Here is a 13413-nt window from a genome sequence, read left to right on the forward strand (position 1 = left end):
CTTGGTCCACACCATTGGCAGCCATCTCGCCTCAGCACTGGTGACCCCAAAATTATATCTCGTGACCCACTTTGCGCCACTTTGGACAGGAATAGACCATTCAGCATCTGAAGCACCATTTCATGAATTTATCCGCAGGTCCTTTCCAGTCATCTTGGTGGCTCAGTGGTTCACACTGTTTCCACCCTTGAGAGACCCTCTATGTGGAGGATGCATGTGTTCTCCCCATGTCTGCGTGAGTTTCTGTTGAGTGCCCAGTCCAAAAATGAGCAGGCTAGGTGGAATGGCCATGCTAAATTGCTCATAGTGTCCAGGTATGAGAAGGTTGGCTGGATTTGCCATGGGGACGGTGAGGTCTGCAGATGCTGGAGATCAGAGTGTGTTGCTGGAAAAGCACAGCATGTCAGGCAGCATCCCAGGAGCAGGAAGATTGACGTTTCGGTCTGGAGCCCTTCATCAGGAACGAGGCCATGGATTAGCCGTGAGCGGCATGGTGGCACAGTGGTTAGCACTGCTGCCTCACAGTGCCAGAGACCCGGGTTCAATTCCCGCCTCCGGCAAGTGTGTGGAGTTTGCACATTCTCCCTGTGTCTGCGTGGGTGGGTTCCCTCTAGGTGCTCTGGTTTCCTACCACAGTCACATAGATGTGCGGTTACGTGAATTGGCCAGGCTAAATTGTCTGTAGTGTAAGGTGAAAGGGTAAATGAATGGGTCTGGATGGGTTGCTCGTTTGGAGGGTCGGTGTGAACTCGACGGGCCGAACGGCCTGCTTTCCACACTGTAGGGATTTCATCATAAACCCTCCCTAACGAGATCTGTTATTCTCAATTTAAAAAAAAAGAAACAAGGGGCGTGTGTGAACATCGGGAATAGAAATTTCTGGAGAAACTCTGCAAAACCCTGACTGTGTTTCTCCACAGGTGCTGCCAGACCTGGTGAGCTTCGCCAGCAATGTCTCCCAGTTCTAAACTGACCCAGTCTCAACACCATCTTGGTGGAGGTAGATTTCCAGATTCCCTTACTTAACCAGAACTCCCCGCTCCCAGGTTTTCTCTGTAAGTATTTGTCCCACTCTCCAGCAAAAGTTGTCACCGAATCCATTTCCATCGCCCCTTCCTGCAACGGAGTTCACTGACTCGCTGGGCTTGTGTTCTTGTCTTAAGAGCCATTTTTCAACGCAATCCCTTTTCAAAAACTGGAGATCGAGAGAGAGAGAGAGAATCAGCAAACTTGGCAGGCCACCTTAAGTGTGGGGTGAGGCTGCGGACACTGGCAAAAGTCCAATGGATCCACGTTGCTCACCCAACCTCACTGAAATCCCTTTTGCTCAGCTCTGCATGTAAAACTGCCCAAAGGTGGGGTGGGGAGCGATGCGAAACCATGTGGACTCGACCCACCCCCGCAAACCGGTAAAAGCTAACCTTTGGTGAATATTGCCCCGCTGACGGGAACTTGCTGCTTTAAGGCAGCTTCTATATTTTTTCACCCAGAAAAATCATCTCTGGGATCTAGCTGGTGTTTGACTTAAACCTCGTTCAAAAGCAACCCCTTTTCCTTAAACCACTTCCTCCCCCCCTTAAAAAAATGATAAAGTTTGCCCTGCAGCTTCCCCCCCCCTTGCAGCCAAGGCACCCCTCCCCAAAGCCTGTATTGCCTGCAGGAGCACGGTCAGTGCCTGGCAGACACACACGTTCCCAACTCCAAAACCCTCTTGTCAATTTTCTTCTTCCTTCCGCCCTCAGTGCGCAGGCTCGGGCCTCCGCTGACTGGTTACATTTTAACCAGGAGTCAGTCTCTCTGTAGCGGCGACTCTTTCCCCAGAGGAGGTTCCGCAAGCGCTCAAAACAAAACCACTTCCACGGACAGCGGCAGCCAGTCCATGTGAGGGTGACTCCCCGCATTGGGAGCGCAGGCAGGCAGCGCCGTGAGTGAAGTTTCAAATCTGTTTCTTCCTCCTCTCTCTTTCCACCCCCCCCCCCCCCCCACTTTCCCAATGTATCTATTTCTGCTTGTTGCAATTTTTTTCTCAGCCCACTTCTGTTTATCGATTTCAAAGTAAATACCTTCTAACAAGGGGGTTTTCAAGCGTTTCTTCCGCCTGAACTTTCTCTGAAACTTTCTCTTCCAAGGTTTGGGGACTGATTTTTCTTTTTTTTTAAAAAAAAAGCAATTGACGTTCGAGCAGCAAGTGGTGGTTCCTGAAAGGATACCAGTTGGAGAGGGGCTTGCACTGTCTTTTTAACGTGACGTTACATTCGCCTTTGAATACAAAAGCTAAATGAGTCAGGCAGAGTTGAGGGAGTGTGGATTTGTGTGCATCAGTTGCAATGGCTGACTAGTGCTGCCGGTGTTTGCATAGATTCTCCATAGATTTTCAGACATTATTGATGTCGAGAGATAGCTAGCATTCATGATACGGCGTAAATGTCCTTTTAACCCGTGTTGATTCTACGGCACCTCTTCCCCCACCCCATTCTTTTAAGTTGTTTTTGGCTGCAGCAGTTTAGCTGTGTCGAGTGAATGTGATGCAAAACTTTATTTTCATTTTTTAAAAAAAAATAAAGGTGAGTGTGGAATGAGAAAAGATGGGGATTATTCCGTGGGTCTCTTAGCCAGCTGAGCAGCCTTCCTGAGAATTCTCAGTACAGTGAATCTGAGACCATGACGCCCTGGATAAGAAGCTGCTGATGTCCTTCCATACATGAGACCGTCTGCTTCATCATGTTTTGTTGGCTGCTGTGCTTCGTGGCAATAGATTTCAGGATTCTGAAACCTAAGAGGCCGATGCTGCTCAGTGAGCTGTTTTATAGGTTTCTTCAGCAACTTAATTACAATAGAATAGTCCGTGGGGACATTGTATCCCAGGGTGAAGACTTCAAAGTGGTCGTCACAAAATGCATTCAGAATGCAATGTGTTGATGCAAGGTTGGTCAACTGAGTGTGTTACAGAATACCAAGGGGGCATCCTCGGCTCCACCTCTGTTTTGTGACAAATAAAATAATTGTCAGTGATATGTTGTTGATGTGCACTCAGCCAGCATTCACTGTTCACCCATCAACCTTAAGAAGGTGCTGGTGGGGATCTGCTTCTCTTGAACCATTGCAGTCCATATGATGTAGATACACCACCCACTGTGCTGGTAGGGAGGCAGTTACTGGATTTTGACCCAGCGGCGGTGAAGGAATGGCAAAATATTTCCAAGTCAGGATGCTGTGTGGCTTGGAAGTGAACTTGCAGAAGGTGGTGTTCCCATGTAGCTGCTGCCTTATCTTGATAGTAGACATTATGGATTTGTCAGGCACTGTCAGATGGGGTCGGATTTGATTTGGGCTGTGGCTGATGCTTAGCCAACCTTGCTGAGGGCAGCAGTGGGACTTCTGTCAAAGGGTTCAGTGTGGGGAGAAGGGCAGATTAATCAACCACTGTTCCCACACCCGATCACTGAGAATGGCAGACAGGTTGGAAGGACAGCATGAGTTTGATTGTGATCATCTCCTACTCTGTCCTTCTATCCAGTGCTTAGGTCCAACAACCCTTTAACAATCACATGGACTTGCACACCAAGAATAGTATTGAAACACCACTGTCATTGCTGGATTCGTGCCGATCAGAATCACTGCTTCAACAGGGAAGGGAAAGAAAGAGAGCAAAACTTTCATTTATATAGAACCTGTAATTTAGCTCTGACCATGTCAAAGCACTTTACAGCCACAGAAGCACTTTTGTTGTGTAGTCACTAGTGTGACTTAGAAAATATCACAGCTCCCCCAAACAGCAATATGATTAGGTTAGATTAGATTCCCTATAGTGTGGAAACAAGCCCTTCGGCCCAACCAGTCCACACCGACCCTCTGAAGAGTAACCCACCCAGACCCATTTCCCTCTGACTAATGCACCGAAGACTATGGGCAATTTAGCATGGCCAATTCACCTGACCTGCACATCTTTGGACTGTGGGAGTAAACCGGAGCACCCGTAGGAAACCCACGCAGACACTGGGAGAATGTGAAAACTCCACACAGATAGTCGCCCGAGTCTGGAATCGAATCTGGGACCCTAGTGCTCTGAGGCAGAAGTGCTAACCACTGAGCCACTGTGCCATCCCTAGCTTATAGCTAGATAATCTCTTTGGAAGCTGTTGGTTGATGGATAAATATTGGCTAAGTATAAAGCAAGAGGGGTAATCCATTCCTGAAGCTTGTATCAGATCATAGAATGAGCTGAAAATGTGTTGCTGGAAAAGTGCAGCAGGTCAGGCAGCATCCAAGGAGCAGGAGAATCGACGTTTCGGGCATGAGCCCTTCTTCAGGAATGAGGAAAGTGTACCAAGCAGGCTAAGATAAAAGGTAGGGAGGAGGGACTTGGGGGAGGGGCATTGGGAATGCGATAGGTGGAAGGAGGTTAAGGTGAGGGTGATAGGCCAGAGTGGGGGTGGGGGCAGAGAGGTCAGGAAGAAGATTGCAGGTTAGGAAGGTGGTGCTGAGTTTGAGGGTTGGGACTGAGACAAGGTGGGGGGAGGGGAAATGAGGAAACTGGAGAAATCTGACTTCATCCCTTGTGGTTGGACGGTTCCTAGGCAAAAGATGAGGCGCTCTTCCTTCAGCCGTCGCGTTGCTGTGGTCTGGCGATGGAGGAGTCCAAGGACCTGCATGTCCTTGGTGGAGTGGGAGGGGGAGTTGAAGTGTTGAGCCACGGGGTGGTTGGGTTGGTTGGTCTGGGTGTCCCAGAGGTGTTCTCTGAAACGTTCCGCAAGTAGGCGGCCTGTCTCCCCAATATAGAGAAGGCCACATCGGGTGCAGCGGTTGTAGTAAATGATGCGTGTGGAGGTGCAGGTGAATTTGTGGCGGATATGAAAGGATCCCTTGGGGCCTTGGAGAGAAGTAAGGGGGGAGGAGGTGTGGACGCAAGTTTTGCATTTCTTGCGGTTGCAGGGGAAGGTGCCGGGAGTGGAGGTTGGGTTGGTGGGGGGTGTGGACCGGACGAGGGCGTCACGGAGGGAGTGGTCTTTTTGGAACGCTGAAAGGGGAGGGAAATATATCCCTAGTGGTGGGGTCCATTTGGCGGTGGCACAAATGATGACGGATGATACGATGTATATGGTGGTTTGTGGGGTGGTAGGTGAGTGGGGTTCTGTCCTGGTGGCGATTGGAGGGGTGGGGCTCAAGGGCAGAGGAGCGGGAAGTGGAGGAGATACGGTGGAGAGCATCATCAACCACGTCTGGGGGGAAATTGCGGTTTTGAAGAAGGAGGCCATCTGGGTTGTTCGGTCTTGGAACTGGTTATTGGAACTCTTCGGATCATAGAATGGTGCAGCACAGTATGAGGCCATTCCTTCCAATGTGTCCATGCCAACTCTTTGGGCTGTCAGTTTAATCTCAAATGTCCTGAAAACTTTTCCTTTTCAATTCCCTTCTGGTAGTTTTGAGTCTGTTTCCGCCACCCTTCCAGGCAGCCCACCCCTAATTCTAACCACTTGCTGTGTAAAACCTTTACCCTATCACGTTGCTTTGGTCCGAAATCTGCACTTTCTGATTACTGATCTTTTGAGCGGGAAGAGTTTTACAGTTTGATCTCTCGCTAATCCCTTCATAATTTTGAGCATCTCAATCAGATGTTCCCTTAACCTTCCCCTCTCTCAGGAGAGCAAGCCCAATTTTTCTAGTATTGCCGCATAAGTGAAATCCTCTGTATCGTTCTCATAAATCTGCTTTGCAGTTTCCCTGAGACTTAGACGATCTTTCTAAAATATGATGCCTGTAATTGTCTCTACTATAGTTCAGCTGTGCCCAACCTGTATTTAATAAATCCAGTGTTTTATAACCTTTTAGAATAGAATCTTTACTTTTCTACTCAAATCTAATCCTTTATGCCTTTTAAACAACCTTTTCAATTGATCCTGCAGTCAGCAAAGACTTGTATTCATACCAGCTACAGCACCCCCATCTCTCTGTTTCTGGTCTCCTTTTTTTAAAAATTAGATTTTATTACCCACCGAGATGAATCAGTTCATACTATTCTGTCTTAAATTTCATCCACCATTAGTCATTTAATACGTCAGCATGCTCTAGTCCCCACAAAATTAGCTCCCTTTTTGGTCCTGTTATTTCCTGCTATTTAGTAGTCTATAATATACGCTCTGCAGTGCAACATTAATTCTAACAGAATAGATTCCATCCTTGGCTACATCATGTCCTTTTCTCCTCCTGTAACATTATCTTTGATCAATATTTCCAGCCTTAGATACATGAACAGGCATGGAATAGAGGGATACAGATCACGTAGATGCAAAAGGTTTTTACTTTAGGAAGGTGTCATGTGTCCGTGCAGGCTTGGTGTGCTGAAGGACCTGTTCCCATGCTAGCCTGTTCTTTGTTTCTCTTTGTTCTTTATCAACACACTTTTTTTTTCACTTCCCTATCTTTCCTGAAAACACACAACCAGGGTTAAATGTCTGTTCTTTCTCTTGTTTGAACTGGGTCTCAGTTATTGCCACCTTATCATAACCCCACGTATTGACTTTTGCTTGTGGCTCACTCCCCTTTTTATACTTTGTTCCATGCACTTACACCAGTGTACTCTGAACCCATCACTTAATTTTCCCAACAACTTATCTTTTATATTCTCAACTATTTTCATTTGAACGTTTGTCTCCTGCAGTTTCGTCAGGACCTTGCAGCTCGCCTCTGATGTTTTATCGTGGTACCCATCACCCATTTCAAAATAATTGAAGCCCTTCCTGCTGCACTTCTAAATGTTAAGTCTGAGATAATCCAATTTTTTTGTTAAGCAAATGTATTAAGGGATATGGCCCTATGGAGTTAGGCAACAGATCAACCATGGTCTCATTGAACTGCAGAACAGGCTTGGTGGGCTGAATGGCCTACTCCTGTTCCTGTTCCTGCAGGGTTTTGATTATTCTTTCTTGCGATGTGGGGGTCACTGGCAAGGTATTTGTTACCCAACCCTAATTGCCTTATGAACTGAGTGGCTTGATAGACCATTTCATAGCATATGGCAATCACGTGATCAGGCCAGGTCAGGTAAGGTTGGCTGGTTCCCTTCCCTCAGACAAATGAACCAAATAGGATTTTATGACCTTCAAAGCCGTTTAATGCTTACCATTGCTTTCACTTCCAGACTCACTCATTGCTTTTTTTATTCCAGCAGTTACCATGCTGGGATTTGAAGGCATTTTCAACACAGGCTTTGTCTGGGCTTCCAGATTGCTAGTTCAGTGACACTGCCACAATTCCAAGAGTGTGGTGCTGGAAAAACACCACAAGCCAGGCACCATCGGCGGAGCAGGAGAGCCGACATTTCGGGCATAAGCTCTTCATCAGGAATGAGCTTGTGGCCCGGAGGGCTTAGAGATAAATGGGAAGGGGTGTGAGGCTGGGTGGGGGAAAGGAGGCTGGGAATGTGATAGGTGGATGAACGTTGGGGTGGAAGTGATAGGTCGGCGGGGAGGGTTGAGTGGGTGGGTAGGAAGGAAGGAAGGTAGACAGCTAGGACTGGTCAAGGGGGTGGTGCTGAGTTATGGCACTGCCACATTGCCACCTATTTCCCTTGGCAAACCTCAATGGCAAGCTTTGATTGGAATCCAGCTTGTGCTGAACTGTCAACGTACCTTTGCTTTTCCAGGTACTGACTTTACCAGAGATGATTGCATCAGGGTAGGGCTGTTCAGCCCATTAAGACTGAATTGACTCTTCACTTGTATATTCCAATCAAACCCACTGTCCTCCTCTTTCCCCATATGATTGTATCTTTTTCAACTGCAAATATTTAATGTCTTTTCATTTAAATGATCAAATCATTTTTGCTTCAAGAACTCTCTTTGACAAAGTAGTAATTATGAATAATGCTGCAAAGAAATTTCCATTAATCCATCTCTTTGCTCTTTTAGTGACCATTGGTAAGAGATGGCACCTTGCTACTAATATCCCAGCTGAAGGGAACGCCTTCTTCCGTATTAAACTGTCAAATTCCTTCACAATTTTAAGAGCCGCTATTAAATTTTCCTCAGTCGTTTTTGTCTCGGTGGAAATAGTTCCAATATCTCAGTTGCTCCTTGTTATAATTTTTGCTCCTGGCACAATGCTGATGAGTTTCTATAATGAAGTGCTCTACAGTACACCGTGTTCTAATTTGAGGCAGCCATTTCCCTTGATGAACTTTACACACCTTTTCTATTTAATCCTGGATAGCATTCTTTTGGCTGGGTTTCAAGAGTTTCATTTATCTCCCAAATTATTTAAAATCCGTTTGAAGAATTGCAGATAAAAACCTCTGTTCGAGCTATGAACAATCAATGTATGTAGATGAAAGTGTGGACTGTAGATGCTGGAGATCAGAGTTGAGAGTGTGGTGCTGGAAAAGCGCAGCCGGTCAGGCAGTATTCGAGAACCAGGAGATTTGACGTTTCGGGCAAAAGCCTGATGATGGGATTTTGCCCGAAACATCAATTGTCCTGCTCCTCAGATGCTGCCTGACCTGCTGTGTTTGTCCAGCAGCACACTCGATCAATGTATATGTCATTTGGAGCCACATCCTTGTGCTCAGTACTGCTTGAAATCTATTGCATTTTTATGCCTTTTTTGAACAGTGCTGAACTTTTCTCCACTGTGCCCAACTAATGCAGCAATACTGAGTTCCACATGTTTTATCTGCTTTTTTTAAAACTGAGTTAAATATTTGCACTAGCTGTTGGATCCATCAGTGAGCTCAGTGTGAGTGATAGTTGGGGCTAATGTCTTGTTCTTGGAGTTTCTCCAGTGACCCCAGTACTGTCTGGAATGTAACTTTTATGATATTAGAAATGCTTAACATATTGCAGAAATTCCCATTAACAAACAAGATTTCCCTCTTCTGTCCTGATGGTGTTGGCCTTCAGTTTAGATAGAGTGTGTCGATGGCCTAGTAAACTATTTCCTCCAAATCATGTCAGTGGCGATGGCAATTTCTGACCTACCATTGGGTAGTTGTGAGTTGGGCATGTCCTATTCCTACCCAGTATTTGCTAATAAGCACCTCTTGGATGGTGTCCCCAGATGATGATTGGGAGCAGAAGCTTGTAGCTGACTTTTCTGTTGTCTTCATAGCCCATTGATGTTGAGGTCAGATGTGGCACTTAGACTTCTGCGTAGGCATAGTTGTACACTACATCTTAAACTTAACCAGTTGTCATGATAATATTGGCTTTTAATTTCCTTTTTTTATGAACAAAGCATACAGATTCCATTTGTTCCAGTTCTCAAAAGAAACTCTCTTAAAATTTAACAATAACAGTCATCATCTAGATATTTCTAAACAACCTGTTGAGAGATGTTATTGTACATCTCTGCAGCAGTTGGGATTTGAAGTTTCCTGGCTCAGAGGGAGGGCTGCTACCACTGTGCCACAAGAGCCCAAACGTTTTTCATTGAGGTATTTTTATTCAACCTGTTCAGGCACATTCAGCTGCACCTTTGGAACATGCGGAATTTGAACTCTGGCTTCCTGATTCAGAGGTAGGGATGCTACCACTGTGTCATCAAAAGATCTTTGGTTTGAGTCATCTGTTTTTTTTTTGTTACATTTAATTAAGGTGAACTAAAAACAGGATATCTAATAGATGACGACAAATCTCATAATATATCTGAACAGGTTTAGTTTAGAATATTTATAAGCAGTTTAGAGTCAGAGGTATACGGCACGGAAGTAGACCCTTCGGTCCAACTCATCCATGCTGGCCCCCCAGATAGCCTAACCCAATCTAGTCCCACCTGCCAGTATCTGGCCCATATCCCTCCAAACCCTTCCTATTCATATACCCATCCAGATGCCTTTTAAATGTTGCAATTGTACCAGCCTCCACCACTTCCTCTGGTAGCCCATTCCCTTTTGTCTTTCCCCTCTCACCCTAAACCTATGCCCTCAAGTTCAGGACTCCACACCCTAGGGAAAAAGACCTTGTCTATTTATCCTATCCATGCCCTTTATGATTTTACAAACCTCTGAGGTCATCCCTCAGCCTTCGATGCTCCAGGGAAAACAGCTCCAGCCTATTCAGCCTCTCCCTATAGCTCAGACCCTCCAAATCTGGCAACATCCTTGTAAATCTTTTCTGAATCCTTTCAAGTTTCACAACATCTTTCCGATAGGAAGGAGACCAGAATTGCATGCAATATTTTCAACGGTGGCCTTACAATGTCCTGTACAGCCGCAATATGACCTCCCAATTTCTGTACTCAATTCTCTGACCAATAAAGGAAAGCATACCAAATGCCTTCTTCACTATCCTATCTACCTGCGACTCTACTTTCAAGGAGCTATGAACCTGTACTCCAAGGTTTCTTTGTTCAGCAACACTCCCTAGGACCTTACCATTAAGTCCTGCTAAGATTTGCTTTCCCAAAATGCAGCACCTCGCATTTATCTGAATTAAACTCCATCTGCCACTCCTCAGCCCATTGACTCCTCTGATCAAGATCCTGTTGTAATCTAAGGTGATCTTTTTCGCTGTCCACTGCACCTCTAATTTTGGTGTCATCTGCAAACTTACTAACTATACCTCTTAAGCTCACAGTCTGGATTAGAGTGGTGCTGGAAAAGCAGGTCAGACAGCATCCGAGGAGTAGGAATATCGACATTTCGGGCAAAAGCCCTTCATTAGGAATGAGGCAGGGACCCTCTGGGGTGGAGAGATAAATGGGAGGGCGGTGGGGCTGGGAAGAAGTTAGCCAAGAATATAATAGGTGGATGGAGGTGGGGATGAAGGTGATAGGTCAGAGAGGAGGGTGGAGTGGATAGGTGGGAAGGAAGATTGGCAGATAGGACAGGTCATGAGGATGGTGCTGAGTTGGGAGGTTGGAACTGGAGTAAGGTGGGGGGAGGGGAAGCGAGGAAACTGGTGAAGTCCACATTGATGCCCTGGGGTTGAAGTGTTCCAAGGCAGAAGGTGAGGCGTTCTTCCTCCAGGCGCCACTCTAATCTAGACTCTGATTTCCAGCATCTGCAGTCCTCACTTTTGCCTCTTAAGCTCACATCCAATTTATTTATATAAATGGCAAAAAGTTGTGTACCCAGTTCTATTCTTTGTGGCATTCCGCTGGTCACAGGCCTCCAGTCTAAAAAACAACCCTCTACCCTCTGTCTTCTACCTTTTTGAGCTAGTTCTGTATCCAAATGGTTAGCATGTCAAATGAGCAAATTGTAAGCTACTATTTGGATATTGAGACGTGTCACTAGCTTAAAACCTATGACTCAATCTGAATGTGATTGCTCTATTCCACTCTATGTATCTGGGAGACGATGCAATCAGAGAAACATTTGACAAACTAAAATGAATTAGAGGATTGCATCATGTGATTATAGCCACCTCAGTAGTGCCCTGCAGCAGATTAATCCAAGGGAAAAAAGGTTGAGAATCCACATTGGAGGTATCTAGAACAAGTGACATAACATTAAAATTACGAAGCAGCGTTGCTAGTCAGGTTTGATATCATTCAGCACTGAGATCTGAAACTTTTCTTCCCAAAATCTATTGAGGACAGGTAATTGAAATTGGATGGACTTTTATTAGGTAAAGGTTATTATGGGTTTATGGAATCAAGGTAGACAGATAAGAGTTAAGATACAGATCAATTGTGATCCAAGTGAAAGGTGAACAGCCTACTCCTGTTGTCTATTCAAACACATTTTGAAGTATCTGTACTGTTACATAAGGTTGGTTGCTACAAACGTTTACAGCACCAATCCAGTTTGGGCAAACTATCTTTTGGAACACAGTCTGGTTTATCCAATCTACATAAGTGAGTGTTGAAAACTTGGATGCCATTGACAGTTACTTGTAACTTTTAAAAAATTAAATTTTCCCTTTATGCCAGCACCTTGAAGAGCAAATAAACTGGGATATGTACCCAAACAGCCATTCGTATGCCTGTTTGGGTTCTGTGTTACACTGCTGTCTTGGCCATGGGAACTGAATTGCTCCTTTTTCTCATTCACAAAATCATAATGCAGAGTGTCAGCCAGGGATTATCAGTGCATAGTTCTCTTGCCTCGGAGTCGCAAGTTTCCAAGTTCAAGTCCCAGTACAGGGCTTGAGCTCAAAATTCTACGTTGACACTCTAGTGCGATACTGAAGGAATGCTGCACTGCCAGAGATATTGTCTTTCGGATGTGATGTTAAACTAAGGCCCCATCTGCCAACTTGGGATGATGCAACTGATCCTGTGCTTCAAGGAACGGCTCAGGTTCTGGCCAATATTTGACCCTCATTCCATATCACAGAAAATACATGATCTAATCATTATCACATTGCTGTTTGTGGGAGTCTGCTGTATGCAAAATTGCTATTTCTACTACATTACAACTACATGACAGAAGTAAGTCGTTGGTTGTAACCTACTCTAAGACATCTGCGAAAAGCAGTGTATAAATGCAGTCTGTCTTTCTTTTCTTATTTTCTGGAGGTGCTGGTATTGTATTGGGTTGGACAAGGTCAAGTACCACCCGATACCAAGTTATATTCCAACAGGTTTATTCGAAGCCCTGCTCCTTACTCAGAGGAAGAAACAGAACTCTGAAAGCTTGCGTTTTCAATTTAAACCTGTTGGATTATAACTAGTTATTGTGTGATTTTTTTTTTGACCTTTTTTTTTAGTACTGAGTAGCAATTGATTTAAGGAACATTGCCTGTTTTTTTTTAAAGAACAAAACTTTCACCTCTCGTTTATGTACCCACCAATGTCCTAGCTAAATGGTATTTAATTGTAGCTTCTTTGCAGCTGAGTCCCAGCTGAAATCTGCTAACTTAGACCAGGATTAAACTGGAGAATTTCTTTAAATCTACACTTAGTGATGTTTAGTCACTGTGTCCCTGGGCGAATCGCTTAGTGAAATGGTTGAGTAATGTGAATGGTTACGCCAGCAGACTAAATCACATTTCATGGCCAAAGTGTTTGGTTTATGAAAGTTGCTTATTATTTTTCTCAAACAGTGATTTGTTACTTGCTCAATGTTTGAACCAAAATTTTGGCACTAGTTAGGAGCAGTGCTGCAGGAAATTTTATTAACTCTTTAGTGGCAAATCTGCGATCTTGGTGAATTTGGAAGGAAATAATGGCCTTGATGTGACTACATGAGAGATTATACAAATTAGGCCTTTTTTCTGCAGAACTTAGAAGGTTAGGGGTAGTCTGATCGAAGTCTTCAAGCTACTAATGGGAAAATACAGGGTTGATCAATACGATCTATTTCCACGGGTTGGGGATTCTAGAACTGGGGCACAAGCCAAAAAGTCAGACCGTTCGGGAGAGATGTTAGGAAGCATTTCTTTGTGCAAAGGATAGTAGATGTTTGCAACCCTCTTCCCCAATTTAGTAGTTGTTAGTTTTAAATCTGAGATAGATATATTTTGATAAGCAAAG

The 13413-nt window shown here is 44.8% G+C and overlaps 1 protein-coding gene across 4 annotated transcripts in view; it reads left to right on the forward strand.

Moving 5' to 3' along the window:
- The window catches only part of LOC140467425 (solute carrier family 45 member 3-like), a 180445-nt gene that overhangs the window by 40821 nt on the left and 126211 nt on the right, over window positions 1-13413 (forward strand). For 2 of the 4 annotated variants that reach the window (XR_011955455.1, XM_072563771.1), the window contains exon 1: window positions 1746-1924. The exons of 1 other annotated variant lie outside the window; for it this stretch is intronic. The gene's annotated coding sequence lies outside the window, so the exon portion shown is untranslated. Of the gene's footprint in view, window positions 1-1745; window positions 1925-6735; window positions 6755-13413 lie in introns of those variants that run through there. One more of the 4 variants, XM_072563774.1, reaches the window with a different exon arrangement.

This window comes from Chiloscyllium punctatum, chromosome 45 (assembly GCF_047496795.1).
Source record: "Chiloscyllium punctatum isolate Juve2018m chromosome 45, sChiPun1.3, whole genome shotgun sequence".
In the NCBI taxonomy this organism is placed as follows: Eukaryota; Metazoa; Chordata; class Chondrichthyes; order Orectolobiformes; family Hemiscylliidae; genus Chiloscyllium; species Chiloscyllium punctatum.